Source organism: Culex pipiens, unplaced genomic scaffold, assembly GCF_016801865.2.
Source record: "Culex pipiens pallens isolate TS unplaced genomic scaffold, TS_CPP_V2 Cpp_Un0003, whole genome shotgun sequence".
In the NCBI taxonomy this organism is placed as follows: domain Eukaryota; kingdom Metazoa; phylum Arthropoda; class Insecta; order Diptera; family Culicidae; genus Culex; species Culex pipiens.
Window position 1 is genome coordinate 1,075,744 of NW_026292820.1, and position 11,467 is coordinate 1,087,210.

Here is an 11,467-nt window from a genome sequence, read left to right on the forward strand (position 1 = left end):
TTGGAGTTTTGGAGTTTTGGAGTTTTGGAGTTTTGGAGTTTTGGAGTTTTGGAGTTTTGGAGTTTTGGAGTTTTGGAGTTTTGGAGTTTTGGAGTTTTGGAGTTTTGGAGTTTTGGAGTTTTGGAGTTTTGGAGTTTTGGAGTTTTGGAGTTTTGGAGTTTTGGAGTTTTGGAGTTTTGGAGTTTTGGAGTTTTGGAGTTTTGGCGTTTTGGAGTTTTGGAGTTTTGGAGTTTTGGAGTTTTGGAGTTTTGGAGTTTTGGAGTTTTGGAGTTTTGGAGTTTTGGAGTTTTGGAGTTTTGGAGTTTTGGAGTTTTGGAGTTTTGGAGTTTTGGAGTTTTGGAGTTTTGGAGTTTTGGAGTTTTGGAGTTTTGGAGTTTTGGAGTTTTGGAGTTTTGGAGTTTTGGAGTTTTGGAGTTTTGGAGTTTTGGAGTTTTGGAGTTTTGGAGTTTTGGAGTTTTGGAGTTTTGGAGTTTTGGAGTTTTGGAGTTTTGGAGTTTTGGAGTTTTGGAGTTTTGGAGTTTTGGAGTTTTGGAGTTTTGGAGTTTTGGAGTTTTGGAGTTTTGGAGTTTTGGAGTTTTGGAGTTTTGGAGTTTTGGAGTTTTGGAGTTTTGGAGTTTTGGAGTTTTGGAGTTTTGGAGTTTTGGAGTTTTGGAGTTTTGGAGTTTTGGAGTTTTGGAGTTTTGGAGTTTTGGAGTTTTGGAGTTTTGGAGTTTTGGAGTTTTGGAGTTTTGGAGTTTTGGAGTTTTGGAGTTTTGGAGTTTTGGAGTTTTGGAGTTTTGGAGTTTTGGAGTTTTGGAGTTTTGGAGTTTTGGAGTTTTGGAGTTTTGGAGTTTTGGAGTTTTGGAGTTTTGGAGTTTTGGAGTTTTGGAGTTTTGGAGTTTTGGAGTTTTGGAGTTTTGGAGTTTTGGAGTTTTGGAGTTTTGGAGTTTTGGAGTTTTGGAGTTTTGGAGTTTTGGAGTTTTGGAGTTTTGGAGTTTTGGAGTTTGTTTGGAGTTTTGGAGTTTTGGAGTTTTGGAGTTTTGGAGTTTTGGAGTTTTGGAGTTTTGGAGTTTTGGAGTTTTGGAGTTTTGGAGTTTTGGAGTTTTGGAGTTTTGGAGTTTTGGAGTTTTGGAGTTTTGGAGTTTTGGAGTTTTGGAGTTTTGGAGTTTTGGAGTTTTGGAGTTTTGGAGTTTTGGAGTTTTGGAGTTTTGGAGTTTTGGAGTTTTGGAGTTTTGGAGTTTTGGAGTTTTGGAGTTTTGGAGTTTTGGAGTTTTGGAGTTTTGGAGTTTTGGAGTTTTGGAGTTTTGGAGTTTTGGAGTTTTGGAGTTTTGGAGTTTTGGAGTTTTGGAGTTTTGGAGTTTTGGAGTTTTGGAGTTTTGGAGTTTTGGAGTTTTGGAGTTTTGGAGTTTTGGAGTTTTGGAGTTTTGGAGTTTTGGAGTTTTGGAGTTTTGGAGTTTTGGAGTTTTGGAGTTTTGGAGTTTTGGAGTTTTGGAGTTTTGGAGTTTTGGAGTTTTGGAGTTTTGGAGTTTTGGAGTTTTGGAGTTTTGGAGTTTTGGAGTTTTGGAGTTTTGGAGTTTTGGAGTTTTGGAGTTTTGGAGTTTTGGAGTTTTGGAGTTTTGGAGTTTTGGAGTTTTGGAGTTTTGGAGTTTTGGAGTTTTGGAGTTTTGGAGTTTTGGAGTTTTGGAGTTTTGGAGTTTTGGAGTTTTGGAGTTTTGGAGTTTTGGAGTTTTGGAGTTTTGGAGTTTTGGAGTTTTGGAGTTTTGGAGTTTTGGAGTTTTGGAGTTTTGGAGTTTTGGAGTTTTGGAGTTTTGGAGTTTTGGAGTTTTGGAGTTTGGAGTTTTGGAGTTTTGGAGTTTTGGAGTTTTGGAGTTTTGGAGTTTTGGAGTTTTGGAGTTTTGGAGTTTTGGAGTTTTGGAGTTTTGGAGTTTTGGAGTTTTGGAGTTTTGGAGTTTTGGAGTTTTGGAGTTTTGGAGTTTTGGAGTTTTGGAGTTTTGGAGTTTTGGAGTTTTGGAGTTTTGGAGTTTTGGAGTTTTGGAGTTTTGGAGTTTTGGAGTTTTGGAGTTTTGGAGTTTTGGAGTTTTGGAGTTTTGGAGTTTTGGAGTTTTGGAGTTTTGGAGTTTTGGAGTTTTGGAGTTTTGGAGTTTTGGAGTTTTGGAGTTTTGGAGTTTTGGAGTTTTGGAGTTTTGGAGTTTTGGAGTTTTGGAGTTTTGGAGTTTTGGAGTTTTGGAGTTTTGGAGTTTTGGAGTTTTGGAGTTTTGGAGTTTTGGAGTTTTGGAGTTTTGGAGTTTTGGAGTTTTGGAGTTTTGGAGTTTTGGAGTTTTGGAGTTTTGGAGTTTTGGAGTTTTGGAGTTTTGGAGTTTTGGAGTTTTGGAGTTTTGGAGTTTTGGAGTTTTGGAGTTTTGGAGTTTTGGAGTTTTGGAGTTTTGGAGTTTTGGAGTTTTGGAGTTTTGGAGTTTTGGAGTTTTGGAGTTTTGGAGTTTTGGAGTTTTGGAGTTTTGGAGTTTTGGAGTTTTGGAGTTTTGGAGTTTTGGAGTTTTGGAGTTTTGGAGTTTTGGAGTTTTGGAGTTTTGGAGTTTTGGAGTTTTGGAGTTTTGGAGTTTTGGAGTTTTGGAGTTTTGGAGTTTTGGAGTTTTGGAGTTTTGGAGTTTTGGAGTTTTGGAGTTTTGGAGTTTTGGAGTTTTGGAGTTTTGGAGTTTTGGAGTTTTGGAGTTTTGGAGTTTTGGAGTTTTGGAGTTTTGGAGTTTTGGAGTTTTGGAGTTTTGGAGTTTTGGAGTTTTGGAGTTTTGGAGTTTTGGAGTTTTGGAGTTTTGGAGTTTTGGAGTTTTGGAGTTTTGGAGTTTTGGAGTTTTGGAGTTTTGGAGTTTTGGAGTTTTGGAGTTTTGGAGTTTTGGAGTTTTGGAGTTTTGGAGTTTTGGAGTTTTGGAGTTTTGGAGTTTTGGAGTTTTGGAGTTTTGGAGTTTTGGAGTTTTGGAGTTTTGGAGTTTTGGAGTTTTGGAGTTTTGGAGTTTTGGAGTTTTGGAGTTTTGGAGTTTTGGAGTTTTGGAGTTTTGGAGTTTTGGAGTTTTGGAGTTTTGGAGTTTTGGAGTTTTGGAGTTTGGAGTTTTGGAGTTTTGGAGTTTTGGAGTTTTTGGAGTTTTGGAGTTTTGGAGTTTTGGAGTTTTGGAGTTTTGGAGTTTTGGAGTTTTGGAGTTTTGGAGTTTTGGAGTTTTGGAGTTGGTTTTGGAGTTTTGGAGTTTTGGAGTTTTGGAGTTTTGGAGTTTTGGAGTTTTGGAGTTTTGGAGTTTTGGAGTTTTGGAGTTTTGGAGTTTTGGAGTTTTGGAGTTTTGGAGTTTTGGAGTTTTGGAGTTTTGGAGTTTTGGAGTTTTGGAGTTTTGGAGTTTTGGAGTTTTGGAGTTTTGGAGTTTTGGAGTTTTGGAGTTTTGGAGTTTTGGAGTTTTGGAGTTTTGGAGTTTTGGAGTTTTGGAGTTTTGGAGTTTTGGAGTTTTGGAGTTTTGGAGTTTTGGAGTTTTGGAGTTTTGGAGTTTTGGAGTTTTGGAGTTTTGGAGTTTTGGAGTTTTGGAGTTTTGGAGTTTTGGAGTTTTGGAGTTTTGGAGTTTTGGAGTTTTGGAGTTTTGGAGTTTTGGAGTTTTGGAGTTTTGGAGTTTTGGAGTTTTGGAGTTTTGGAGTTTTGGAGTTTTGGAGTTTTGGAGTTTTGGAGTTTTGGAGTTTTGGAGTTTTGGAGTTTTGGAGTTTTGGAGTTTTGGAGTTTTGGAGTTTTGGAGTTTTGGAGTTTTGGAGTTTTGGAGTTTTGGAGTTTTGGAGTTTTGGAGTTTTGGAGTTTTGGAGTTTTGGAGTTTTGGAGTTTTGGAGTTTTGGAGTTTTGGAGTTTTGGAGTTTTGGAGTTTTGGAGTTTTGGAGTTTTGGAGTTTTGGAGTTTTGGAGTTTTGGAGTTTTGGAGTTTTGGAGTTTTGGAGTTTTGGAGTTTTGGAGTTTTGGAGTTTTGGAGTTTTGGAGTTTTGGAGTTTTGGAGTTTTGGAGTTTTGGAGTTTTGGAGTTTTGGAGTTTTGGAGTTTTGGAGTTTTGGAGTTTTGGAGTTTTGGAGTTTTGGAGTTTTGGAGTTTTGGAGTTTTGGAGTTTTGGAGTTTTGGAGTTTTGGAGTTTTGGAGTTTTGGAGTTTTGGAGTTTTGGAGTTTTGGAGTTTTGGAGTTTTGGAGTTTTGGAGTTTTGGAGTTTTGGAGTTTTGGAGTTTTGGAGTTTTGGAGTTTTGGAGTTTTGGAGTTTTGGAGTTTTGGAGTTTTGGAGTTTTGGAGTTTTGGAGTTTTGGAGTTTTGGAGTTTTGGAGTTTTGGAGTTTTGGAGTTTTGGAGTTTTGGAGTTTTGGAGTTTTGGAGTTTTGGAGTTTTGGAGTTTTGGAGTTTTGGAGTTTTGGAGTTTTGGAGTTTTGGAGTTTTGGAGTTTTGGAGTTTTGGAGTTTTGGAGTTTTGGAGTTTTGGAGTTTTGGAGTTTTGGAGTTTTGGAGTTTTGGAGTTTTGGAGTTTTGGAGTTTTGGAGTTTTGGAGTTTTGGAGTTTTGGAGTTTTGGAGTTTTGGAGTTTTGGAGTTTTGGAGTTTTGGAGTTTTGGAGTTTTGGAGTTTTGGAGTTTTGGAGTTTTGGAGTTTTGGAGTTTTGGAGTTTTGGAGTTTTGGAGTTTTGGAGTTTTGGAGTTTTGGAGTTTTGGAGTTTTGGAGTTTTGGAGTTTTGGAGTTTTGGAGTTTTGGAGTTTTGGAGTTTTGGAGTTTTGGAGTTTTGGAGTTTTGGAGTTTTGGAGTTTTGGAGTTTTGGAGTTTTGGAGTTTTGGAGTTTTGGAGTTTTGGAGTTTTGGAGTTTTGGAGTTTTGGAGTTTTGGAGTTTTGGAGTTTTGGAGTTTTGGAGTTTTGGAGTTTTGGAGTTTTGGAGTTTTGGAGTTTTGGAGTTTTGGAGTTTTGGAGTTTTGGAGTTTTGGAGTTTTGGAGTTTTGGAGTTTTGGAGTTTTGGAGTTTTGGAGTTTTGGAGTTTTGGAGTTTTGGAGTTTTGGAGTTTTGGAGTTTTGGAGTTTTGGAGTTTTGGAGTTTTGGAGTTTTGGAGTTTTGGAGTTTTGGAGTTTTGGAGTTTTGGAGTTTTGGAGTTTTGGAGTTTTGGAGTTTTGGAGTTTTGGAGTTTTGGAGTTTTGGAGTTTTGGAGTTTTGGAGTTTTGGAGTTTTGGAGTTTTGGAGTTTTGGAGTTTTGGAGTTTTGGAGTTTTGGAGTTTTGGAGTTTTGGAGTTTTGGAGTTTTGGAGTTTTGGAGTTTTGGAGTTTTGGAGTTTTGGAGTTTTGGAGTTTTGGAGTTTTGGAGTTTTGGAGTTTTGGAGTTTTGGAGTTTTGGAGTTTTGGAGTTTTGGAGTTTTGGAGTTTTGGAGTTTTGGAGTTTTGGAGTTTTGGAGTTTTGGAGTTTTGGAGTTTTGGAGTTTTGGAGTTTTTGGAGTTTTGGAGTTTTGGAGTTTTGGAGTTTTGGAGTTTTGGAGTTTTGGAGTTTTGGAGTTTTGGAGTTTTGGAGTTTTGGAGTTTTGGAGTTTTGGAGTTTTGGAGTTTTGGAGTTTTGGAGTTTTGGAGTTTTGGAGTTTTGGAGTTTTGGAGTTTTGGAGTTTTGGAGTTTTGGAGTTTTGGAGTTTTGGAGTTTTGGAGTTTTGGAGTTTTGGAGTTTTGGAGTTTTGGAGTTTTGGAGTTTTGGAGTTTTGGAGTTTTGGAGTTTTGGAGTTTTGGAGTTTTGGAGTTTTGGAGTTTTGGAGTTTTGGAGTTTTGGAGTTTTGGAGTTTTGGAGTTTTGGAGTTTTGGAGTTTTGGAGTTTTGGAGTTTTGGAGTTTTGGAGTTTTGGAGTTTTGGAGTTTTGGAGTTTTGGAGTTTTGGAGTTTTGGAGTTTTGGAGTTTTGGAGTTTTGGAGTTTTGGAGTTTTGGAGTTTTGGAGTTTTGGAGTTTTGGAGTTTTGGAGTTTTGGAGTTTTGGAGTTTTGGAGTTTTGGAGTTTTGGAGTTTTGGAGTTTTGGAGTTTGGAGTTTTGGAGTTTTGGAGTTTTGGAGTTTTGGAGTTTTGGAGTTTTGGAGTTTTGGAGTTTTGGAGTTTTGGAGTTTTGGAGTTTTGGAGTTTTGGAGTTTTGGAGTTTTGGAGTTTTGGAGTTTTGGAGTTTTGGAGTTTTGGAGTTTTGGAGTTTTGGAGTTTTGGAGTTTTGGAGTTTTGGAGTTTTGGAGTTTTGGAGTTTTGGAGTTTTGGAGTTTTGGAGTTTTGGAGTTTTGGAGTTTTGGAGTTTTGGAGTTTTGGAGTTTTGGAGTTTTGGAGTTTTGGAGTTTTGGAGTTTTGGAGTTTTGGAGTTTTGGAGTTTTGGAGTTTTGGAGTTTTGGAGTTTTGGAGTTTTGGAGTTTTGGAGTTTTGGAGTTTTGGAGTTTTGGAGTTTTGGAGTTTTGGAGTTTTGGAGTTTTGGAGTTTTGGAGTTTTGGAGTTTTGGAGTTTTGGAGTTTTGGAGTTTTGGAGTTTTGGAGTTTTGGAGTTTTGGAGTTTTGGAGTTTTGGAGTTTTGGAGTTTTGGAGTTTTGGAGTTTTGGAGTTTTGGAGTTTTGGAGTTTTGGAGTTTTGGAGTTTTGGAGTTTTGGAGTTTTGGAGTTTTGGAGTTTTGGAGTTTTGGAGTTTTGGAGTTTTGGAGTTTTGGAGTTTTGGAGTTTTGGAGTTTTGGAGTTTTGGAGTTTTGGAGTTTTGGAGTTTTGGAGTTTTGGAGTTTTGGAGTTTTGGAGTTTTGGAGTTTTGGAGTTTTGGAGTTTTGGAGTTTTGGAGTTTTGGAGTTTTGGAGTTTTGGAGTTTTGGAGTTTTGGAGTTTTGGAGTTTTGGAGTTTTGGAGTTTTGGAGTTTTGGAGTTTTGGAGTTTTGGAGTTTTGGAGTTTTGGAGTTTTGGAGTTTTGGAGTTTTGGAGTTTTGGAGTTTTGGAGTTTTGGAGTTTTGGAGTTTTGGAGTTTTGGAGTTTTGGAGTTTTGGAGTTTTGGAGTTTTGGAGTTTTGGAGTTTTGGAGTTTTGGAGTTTTGGAGTTTTGGAGTTTTGGAGTTTTGGAGTTTTGGAGTTTTGGAGTTTTGGAGTTTTGGAGTTTTGGAGTTTTGGAGTTTTGGAGTTTTGGAGTTTTGGAGTTTTGGAGTTTTGGAGTTTTGGAGTTTTGGAGTTTTGGAGTTTTGGAGTTTTGGAGTTTTGGAGTTTTGGAGTTTTGGAGTTTTGGAGTTTTGGAGTTTTGGAGTTTTGGAGTTTTGGAGTTTTGGAGTTTTGGAGTTTTGGAGTTTTGGAGTTTTGGAGTTTTGGAGTTTTGGAGTTTTGGAGTTTTGGAGTTTTGGAGTTTTGGAGTTTTGGAGTTTTGGAGTTTTGGAGTTTTGGAGTTTTGGAGTTTTGGAGTTTTGGAGTTTTGGAGTTTTGGAGTTTTGGAGTTTTGGAGTTTTGGAGTTTTGGAGTTTTGGAGTTTTGGAGTTTTGGAGTTTTGGAGTTTTGGAGTTTTGGAGTTTTGGAGTTTTGGAGTTTTGGAGTTTTGGAGTTTTGGAGTTTTGGAGTTTTGGAGTTTTGGAGTTTTGGAGTTTTGGAGTTTTGGAGTTTTGGAGTTTTGGAGTTTTGGAGTTTTGGAGTTTTGGAGTTTTGGAGTTTTGGAGTTTTGGAGTTTTGGAGTTTTGGAGTTTTGGAGTTTTGGAGTTTTGGAGTTTTGGAGTTTTGGAGTTTTGGAGTTTTGGAGTTTTGGAGTTTTGGAGTTTTGGAGTTTTGGAGTTTTGGAGTTTTGGAGTTTTGGAGTTTTGGAGTTTTGGAGTTTTGGAGTTTTGGAGTTTTGGAGTTTTGGAGTTTTGGAGTTTTGGAGTTTTGGAGTTTTGGAGTTTTGGAGTTTTGGAGTTTTGGAGTTTTGGAGTTTTGGAGTTTTGGAGTTTTGGAGTTTTGGAGTTTTGGAGTTTTGGAGTTTTGGAGTTTTGGAGTTTTGGAGTTTTGGAGTTTTGGAGTTTTGGAGTTTTGGAGTTTTGGAGTTTTGGAGTTTTGGAGTTTTGGAGTTTTGGAGTTTTGGAGTTTTGGAGTTTTGGAGTTTTGGAGTTTTGGAGTTTTGGAGTTTTGGAGTTTTGGAGTTTTGGAGTTTTGGAGTTTTGGAGTTTTGGAGTTTTGGAGTTTTGGAGTTTTGGAGTTTTGGAGTTTTGGAGTTTTGGAGTTTTGGAGTTTTGGAGTTTTGGAGTTTTGGAGTTTTGGAGTTTTGGAGTTTTGGAGTTTGGAGTTTTGGAGTTTTGGAGTTTTGGAGTTTTGGAGTTTTGGAGTTTTGGAGTTTTGGAGTTTTGGAGTTTTGGAGTTTTTGGAGTTTTGGAGTTTTGGAGTTTTGGAGTTTTGGAGTTTTGGAGTTTTGGAGTTTTGGAGTTTTGGAGTTTTGGAGTTTTGGAGTTTTGGAGTTTTGGAGTTTTGGAGTTTTGGAGTTTTGGAGTTTTGGAGTTTTGGAGTTTTGGAGTTTTGGAGTTTTGGAGTTTTGGAGTTTTGGAGTTTTGGAGTTTTGGAGTTTTGGAGTTTTGGAGTTTTGGAGTTTTGGAGTTTTGGAGTTTTGGAGTTTTGGAGTTTTGGAGTTTTGGAGTTTTGGAGTTTTGGAGTTTTGGAGTTTTGGAGTTTTGGAGTTTTGGAGTTTTGGAGTTTTGGAGTTTTGGAGTTTTGGAGTTTTGGAGTTTTGGAGTTTTGGAGTTTTGGAGTTTTGGAGTTTTGGAGTTTTGGAGTTTTGGAGTTTTGGAGTTTTGGAGTTTTGGAGTTTTGGAGTTTTGGAGTTTTGGAGTTTTGGAGTTTTGGAGTTTTGGAGTTTTGGAGTTTTGGAGTTTTGGAGTTTTGGAGTTTTGGAGTTTTGGAGTTTTGGAGTTTTGGAGTTTTGGAGTTTTGGAGTTTTGGAGTTTTGGAGTTTTGGAGTTTTGGAGTTTTGGAGTTTTGGAGTTTTGGAGTTTTGGAGTTTTGGAGTTTTGGAGTTTTGGAGTTTTGGAGTTTTGGAGTTTTGGAGTTTTGGAGTTTTGGAGTTTTGGAGTTTTGGAGTTTTGGAGTTTTGGAGTTTTGGAGTTTTGGAGTTTTGGAGTTTTGGAGTTTTGGAGTTTTGGAGTTTTGGAGTTTTGGAGTTTTGGAGTTTTGGAGTTTTGGAGTTTTGGAGTTTTGGAGTTTTGGAGTTTTGGAGTTTTGGAGTTTTGGAGTTTTGGAGTTTTGGAGTTTTGGAGTTTTGGAGTTTTGGAGTTTTGGAGTTTTGGAGTTTTGGAGTTTTGGAGTTTTGGAGTTTTGGAGTTTTGGAGTTTTGGAGTTTTGGAGTTTTGGAGTTTTGGAGTTTTGGAGTTTTGGAGTTTTGGAGTTTTGGAGTTTTGGAGTTTTGGAGTTTTGGAGTTTTGGAGTTTTGGAGTTTTGGAGTTTTGGAGTTTTGGAGTTTTGGAGTTTTGGAGTTTTGGAGTTTTGGAGTTTTGGAGTTTTGGAGTTTTGGAGTTTTGGAGTTTTGGAGTTTTGGAGTTTTGGAGTTTTGGAGTTTTGGAGTTTTGGAGTTTTGGAGTTTTGGAGTTTTGGAGTTTTGGAGTTTTGGAGTTTTGGAGTTTTGGAGTTTTGGAGTTTTGGAGTTTTGGAGTTTTGGAGTTTTGGAGTTTTGGAGTTTTGGAGTTTTGGAGTTTTGGAGTTTTGGAGTTTTGGAGTTTTGGAGTTTTGGAGTTTTGGAGTTTTGGAGTTTTGGAGTTTTGGAGTTTTGGAGTTTTGGAGTTTTGGAGTTTTGGAGTTTTGGAGTTTTGGAGTTTTGGAGTTTTGGAGTTTTGGAGTTTTGGAGTTTTGGAGTTTTGGAGTTTTGGAGTTTTGGAGTTTTGGAGTTTTGGAGTTTTGGAGTTTTGGAGTTTTGGAGTTTTGGAGTTTTGGAGTTTTGGAGTTTTGGAGTTTTGGAGTTTTGGAGTTTTGGAGTTTTGGAGTTTTGGAGTTTTGGAGTTTTGGAGTTTTGGAGTTTTGGAGTTTTGGAGTTTTGGAGTTTTGGAGTTTTGGAGTTTTGGAGTTTTGGAGTTTTGGAGTTTTGGAGTTTTGGAGTTTTGGAGTTTTGGAGTTTTGGAGTTTTGGAGTTTTGGAGTTTTGGAGTTTTGGAGTTTTGGAGTTTTGGAGTTTTGGAGTTTTGGAGTTTTGGAGTTTTGGAGTTTTGGAGTTTTGGAGTTTTGGAGTTTTGGAGTTTTGGAGTTTTGGAGTTTTGGAGTTTTGGAGTTTTGGAGTTTTGGAGTTTTGGAGTTTTGGAGTTTTGGAGTTTTGGAGTTTTGGAGTTTTGGAGTTTTGGAGTTTTGGAGTTTTGGAGTTTTGGAGTTTTGGAGTTTTGGAGTTTTGGAGTTTTGGAGTTTTGGAGTTTTGGAGTTTTGGAGTTTTGGAGTTTTGGAGTTTTGGAGTTTTGGAGTTTTGGAGTTTTGGAGTTTTGGAGTTTTGGAGTTTTGGAGTTTTGGAGTTTTGGAGTTTTGGAGTTTTGGAGTTTTGGAGTTTTGGAGTTTTGGAGTTTTGGAGTTTTGGAGTTTTGGAGTTTTGGAGTTTTGGAGTTTTGGAGTTTTGGAGTTTTGGAGTTTTGGAGTTTTGGAGTTTTGGAGTTTTGGAGTTTTGGAGTTTTGGAGTTTTGGAGTTTTGGAGTTTTGGAGTTTTGGAGTTTTGGAGTTTTGGAGTTTTGGAGTTTTGGAGTTTTGGAGTTTTGGAGTTTTGGAGTTTTGGAGTTTTGGAGTTTTGGAGTTTTGGAGTTTTGGAGTTTTGGAGTTTTGGAGTTTTGGAGTTTTGGAGTTTTGGAGTTTTGGAGTTTTGGAGTTTTGGAGTTTTGGAGTTTTGGAGTTTTGGAGTTTTGGAGTTTTGGAGTTTTGGAGTTTTGGAGTTTTGGAGTTTTGGAGTTTTGGAGTTTTGGAGTTTTGGAGTTTTGGAGTTTTGGAGTTTTGGAGTTTTGGAGTTTTGGAGTTTTGGAGTTTTGGAGTTTTGGAGTTTTGGAGTTTTGGAGTTTTGGAGTTTTGGAGTTTTGGAGTTTTGGAGTTTTGGAGTTTTGGAGTTTTGGAGTTTTGGAGTTTTGGAGTTTTGGAGTTTTGGAGTTTTGGAGTTTTGGAGTTTTGGAGTTTTGGAGTTTTGGAGTTTTGGAGTTTTGGAGTTTTGGAGTTTTGGAGTTTTGGAGTTTTGGAGTTTTGGAGTTTTGGAGTTTTGGAGTTTTGGAGTTTTGGAGTTTTGGAGTTTTGGAGTTTTGGAGTTTTGGAGTTTTGGAGTTTTGGAGTTTTGGAGTTTTGGAGTTTTGGAGTTTTGGAGTTTTGGAGTTTTGGAGTTTTGGAGTTTTGGAGTTTTGGAGTTTTGGAGTTTTGGAGTTTTGGAGTTTTGGAGTTTTGGAGTTTTGGAGTTTTGGAGTTTTGGAGTTTTGGAGTTTTGGAGTTTTGGAGTTTTGGAGTTTTGGAGTTTTGGAGTTTTGGAGTTTTGGAGTTTTGGAGTTTTGGAGTTTTGGAGTTTTGGAGTTTTGGAGTTTTGGAGTTTTGGAGTTTTGGA